Below are 5988 nucleotides of genomic sequence, written 5' to 3'. Positions count from 1 at the left end.
ATTGTAATCAAACCATCTACCAGGATGGAATTAGTCTGTAACCTGCATACTTACATCTTCTTCAGAAAGCCCATATTCAATCTGGAAGTTGAATGGTTTGGCAGAGTTTGGCACGACGGCGTCAAGCATGTCATCCCCATAGATCACAATCCTAGATGTTGATCAGAAAAGGAAGTCAGCAGTCATTCCATATTACACACAAGTAAAATAGTTTTATAATAGTTCTTATGACAGGTCTTATAGCACATTTATGACAAGTTCAATAATGAATTTCACAAATCACTAGTGCACCACCTGTCATAAGTGTTATCGTTGCCTGTGTTTGCTGTGGTATCCACATCATCTTTAATCAGCCAGTGGAACTTTTACGTCACTGCGGATACGGATGGCTTTCATGCCCTTTTTAGAAAGGTAGGAACCGTCTGCATTGAAGTCACCTAGGATCATAACGTTCTGGTACAGAGAGAAACATTCAACAACAAAGTTACTTTTCATCCAGAATAAGGAAACTGTTTTTAGAGAGCATACATAGTTATCTTGAAATCACCATGTGTCTGCTGTTGTATTTTACTGGTCAAAGGCTCATATATAGTCTTTGGTGACAAGTGCACTTTCTAAACCCAAAGGAGGTGTTGAGCTCTGTCAATGGCTTATTTCAGAACTTACATCAGTCTTCCATTTCTTTGTCACTTCCAGGAAGACATCATAAAGCTCATCCAGCTCCTTCAGTGAATCGTCAGGCTTGGTGTGCACTGGGATCAGTAACAAGTCCTCCAGCACTGAGAAACACAGGAAGAGATGAGAAGTATATATTACAGCTGTTTATTAATGGGCAGCAATCTCCACCGGCATTTCTGTCATTCACCAGAGATGGGACCAAATTACAATTTTGCAAGTCCTAAGAGATCTCAAGTCTTAACTCTATACGTATCAAGTCAAGTTTCAATTAATAACGGGCAAGTCTCAAGAGTAGTCCAATGTTCCACAGCTCAGGTCGAGTCACATCACATGTCCCTAAATTGGGGATTTGAGTCCTCAAGTCAACGATTAAGTGTTTTTTATATAAATGTCATTGCAATTGCAATGCATCAGTCATTTTGGATCCACATGTTTTACAAACTACATCCTTTCCCCCACTACCACATAGTTCTTTGAACCTGTATTGATTTCTGGGACCAATGATGCCCTGATCCAGAGGTGGCACAGCAGGTCCCAGAGTGATGAGGCAAATTGTTTTCCCTGAGGCCCGGAGCTTTTCCTAATCTGATAACCTAAGCAGTTATAAATCATGACCCTAGAGGGTCTGACCGGGATTCATTAGTTGTAAAATGTTTTTTTTATATGGGCAATGAGACCAGATAAAATGTTTTGCAGACACCCTTATCCAGAGCAATTTGGGTGAAGTGCCTTGCTCAAGGGCACATAAACAGATTTTTCACTTAGTCAGTTCGGGGATTCAAACCAGTTACCTTAAGGTTACTGGCCCAACACTCTTAATCACTACACCTTACACTTAGCTGTATAGATATTTTCAAAACAGGTCACATGGTTTTAAAGAAATTCCGGCAAAAATGCATTCGGGAGAATGAAAACTGTCAATCAGCAGCAACCTTGTACTTGTTCATATGAATTATATTAAACCTAGACTAACAGGGGGTTTCTTTTGCCAGGGAGCCTTGCATTCTCTGCTTTAAAATGTCTCAACACTGGTAAGGGAAACCAGAGAGCTATAATTAAGATCCATCCAAATGCAATTTGATTTAGCAAATAACAAAGATGTGGACTCCAGTCACATTACTTGGACTGAGTACTACTCTAGTCACAAATTGTTCTACTTGAGACATGACTTGGCAAAATAAAAAACACTTGACACTCAACTTCGATTTGAGTGTCTATGACTCGAGACTCAACTTGGTCTTGAGCTGTATGACTTCCCTCCGTGGCGTCATCCCTCTAAGGCCTTTCTGTTAGCCTGCTAGCCCCGTGCCGCTAGCTGCCTGAAGCCACGCACTGGACTTGTATGATCACCCGGCTACGCATGCCTTTCCATAACGTCACCATGCCGTGTCGATTGCTGTTCTGGTTTGTAACGATTGTTTTATTTCAGTGTAGAGCCTCTAGCACTGCTCGACACGCCTCGGCTAACAATTTAGTTCAACCTCCCACACACGCAGTGACATCACCTGGTTTAAATGCTACTTCTAGAGACAATATCTCTTTCATTATGACTACATGCACAGGTTTACCCCCACTGTATTCACATCCTACTATACCTTTGTCTGTACATTATGCCTTGAATATATTCTACCGTGCCCAGAATTCTGCTCCTTTTACTCTGTTCTGAACGTACTAGGTGTCCAGTTCTGTTAGCCTTTAGCCGTACCCTTATCCTACTCCTCCTCTGTTCCTCTGGTGATGTAGAGTTTAATCCAGGCCCTGCAGTGTCTACGTCCACTCCCAACCCCCAGGCTCTCTCATTTGTTGACTTCTGCAAACGTAAAAGCCTTGGTTTTATGCATGATAACGATGAAGCCTCCTCCTAAGTTTTGTTTTATTCCTGCCTAGCATATCACCAATCCGGATGTCTTGGCATTGTCCGATCTAGCTTGGAGGGCCACCAAAAACATTGAAATTTCCATTTCTAACATAACATTTTCAAATAGATAGAACCACCAAAGGGCGGTGTTGCAATCTACTGCAGAGATAGCCTGCAAAGTTCTGTCTTACTATCAGGTCTGTGCCCAAACAATTTGAGCTTCTACTTCTAAAATGAACTACATTGCAAGTCTCTCACCGTTGCCGCTTATAGATACCCTCTGCCCCCAGCTATTTCTGACACCATATCTTGATTTGATTGCCCCACCATCTATCTTCTGAGCTCGTGCTGCTAGGTGACCTAAACTGGGACATGCCCAACACCCCGGCCATTCTACAATCTAAGATTGATGCCCTCAATCTCACACAATTTATCAATGAACCTACCAGATATAACCCCAAATCTGTAAACACGGGCACCCTCATAGATATCATCCTAACTCACCCTCCAAATACACCTCTGCTGTTTTCAACCAAGATCTCAGCGATCACTGCCTCATTGTCTGCATCCGTAATGGGTCTGCGAGCAAACGACCACCCTTCATCACTGTCAAACGCTCCCTAAAACACTTCTGCTTATAGGCCTTTCCTAATCGACCTGGCGGGAGTATCCTGGAATGATACCACCTCACCCCGACAGTAGAGGATGCCTGGTTATTCTTTAAAGTGCCATCCTCACCATCTTAAAATAGGCATGCCCCATTCAAAAAAAATGGGAACTAGGAATAGACATAGCCGTTGGTTATCCAGACCTGTCTGCCTTGACCAGCACAAAAAAATATCCGGTGGCGTTCTGCATTAGCATCGAATAGCCCCCGTGATATGCAACTTTTTAGGGAAGTTAGGAACCAATATACACAGGCAGTTAGGAAAGCTAAGGCTAGCTTTTTTAAACAGAAATTTGTATCCTGCAGTACAAACTCAAAAAAGTTCTGGGACACTAAAGTCCATGGAGAATAAGAGCACCTCATCACAGCTGCCCACTGCTCTGAGGTTAGGAAACACTGTTACAACCGACAAATCCACTATAATTGAGAATTTTAATAATTATTTCTCTACGGCTGGCCATGCTTTCCACCAGGCTACCCCTACCCCGGTCAACTGCCCGGCACCCTCCCACAGCAACCCGCTAAAGCCCCCACCATTTCTCCTGTTCTCCCAAATCCAGATAGCTGATGTTCTGAAAGAGCTGCAAATCTGGACCCCTAAAATCAACCCGGGCTAGACAATCTGGACCCTCTCTTTCTATAATGATCTGCCGAAATTGTTGCAACCCCTATTACTAGCCTGTTCAACCTCTCATATCGTCTGAGATTCCTAAAGACTGGAAAGCTGCCGCGGTCATCCCCCTCTTCAAAGGGAGACACTCTAGACCCAAGCTGCTACAGACCTATATCTATCCCCTGCCTGCATCTCTAAGGTCTTCGAAAGCCAAGTTAACAAACAGATTACTGACCATTTTGAATCACATCGTACCTTCTCCGCTATGCAATCTGGTTTCCAAGCTGGTCATGGGTGCACCTCAGCTACGCTGAAAGGTCCTTAACGATATCATAACACGCCATCGAAAGAGACATTACTGTGCAGCCGTAGTCATCGACCTGGCTAAGGCTTGTTACTCTGTCAATCACAACATTCTTATTTGCAGACTCAGCAGCCTTGGTTTCTCAAATGATTTCCTCGCCTGGTTCACCAACTACTTCTCTGATAGAGCTCAGTGTGTCAAATCAGAGGGCCTGTTGTCCGGACATCTGGCAGTCTCTATGGGGGTGCCACAGGGTTCAATTATCTGTATACATTAATGATGTCGCTCTTGCTGCTGGTGATTCTCTAATCCACCTCTACGCAGACGACACCATTCTGTATACTTCTGGCCCTTCTTTGGACACTGTTAACTAACCTCCAGACGAGCTTCAATGCCGTACAACTCTCCTTCCGTGGCATCCAACTGCTCTTAAACGCATATAAAACTAAATGCATGATATTCAACTGATCATTACCCGCACCTGCCCACCCATCCAGCATCATTACTCTGGACGGCTCTGACTTAGAATACGTGGATATCTACAAATACCTAGGTGTCTGGTTAGACTGTAAACTCTCCTTCCAGACTCACATGAAGCATCTCCAATCAAAATTAAATCTAGAATCGGCTTCCTATTTCGCAACAAAGCTTCCTTCACTCATACTGCCAAACATACCCTCGTAAAACTGACCATCCTACCGATCCTTGACTTTGGCGACGTCATCTATAAAATAGCCTGCAACACTACTCAGCAAACTGGATAGCAAACTACTCCAGCAAACTGGATAGTTGTGATGTCTTCACTATTATTCTACAACGTAGAAAATAGTAAAAATAAGGAAAAACTCTGGAATGAGTAGGTGTGTCCAAACTTTTGACTGGTACAGTATTTAGCATGTTTTTATCAATGTCGAGATTTTTCCCTTTTTTTCAGCTGGTGGAACAATCAAAAGTCTAGAAAGAAGAGATTTGGCATTTGAAGACCATGCCCTCATATGTTGCTGAATCACAGCCCCTGTGAAATCCAGCCCCCCTCCGTCTCTCTCCCTCAGTTTTTTGTCTTTCATTTCGATCAATTGTAAAAAGAGGAAAACCATGAAATGACCTTTTTGAATTATAATTTCCAGTGTGGTCTTGTATATAATAAAGTATTGTAACTACTGCAGGATTTTCACTCCATCTTTATTTGAGATTCTGTCAAGATACACATCAGTATTAGATCAGTAGCTACACTAGACATACAAACATGATATACAGTATTAATATGACTAGTATTGTGGTAAGATTGAATCACAGATCAACGTAAGTGTTCCTAAGCTTGACCATCCGAATCTTCAGCACCAGTATCTCTAAATTCAGCTTCTCTGGTTGGATAAGGCTTCTTCTCCATCTCCATCACCTCTTCACTCACTTCCTCCGTCCTCCTGTCCATGTACAGGGTTCTATTTCCCAGTCGCAGAGCCTGAAAATCAGATTTATTTTGTTATATCTACAATTATTTTTCTGTGTCAGGTGATATGTGCATCTGTGTATGGGTTGATATGTGAACTTCTGTGTAGAATGATTTGTCTGTAAAGATGATGCTGTTTAGTTTTTTGTCTTTACCCCGTTTTGACAAAAAAAATTAAGAGGAAAGTTTGGGAGATTCAGAATAAAGATCAATTGATGCTGCTTACTCTGTTCTGTTGGTGTTTTCCTTTTCAGCTCTACCTCCACAGGGTAATGGTCGCTCACCTTCAGGGCCTAATACAGCACAGTAGTTAGATGTTGAGCCATAAGCCAGACGGCTCAACTTTGACATGTACTGTATTTCTAGGACAGGTTGTCACAATGTAGGCTACTAACATGTTCATTTCATCTACTTATAA

The 5988-nt window shown here is 42.5% G+C and overlaps 1 long non-coding RNA gene across 1 annotated transcript; it reads right to left on the bottom strand.

The window, feature by feature from the left end:
• Nucleotides 1-5285: 5285 nt before the first annotated feature.
• On the bottom strand, nt 5286-5972 carry LOC135530235 (uncharacterized). Its single transcript, XR_010453823.1, has 2 exons — nt 5797-5972; nt 5286-5582 (listed from the first exon to the last, which is right to left on the bottom strand). It is a non-coding gene; the product is annotated as an uncharacterized LOC135530235 (long non-coding RNA).
• Between the last annotated feature and the right edge of the window lie 16 nt (nt 5973-5988).

Source organism: Oncorhynchus masou, unplaced genomic scaffold (genome assembly GCF_036934945.1).
Source record: "Oncorhynchus masou masou isolate Uvic2021 unplaced genomic scaffold, UVic_Omas_1.1 unplaced_scaffold_12961, whole genome shotgun sequence".
Classification (NCBI taxonomy): domain Eukaryota; kingdom Metazoa; phylum Chordata; class Actinopteri; order Salmoniformes; family Salmonidae; genus Oncorhynchus; species Oncorhynchus masou.
Note: the sequence above shows the minus strand (reverse complement) of the source record. Positions and strands in the feature narration are given on the sequence as shown.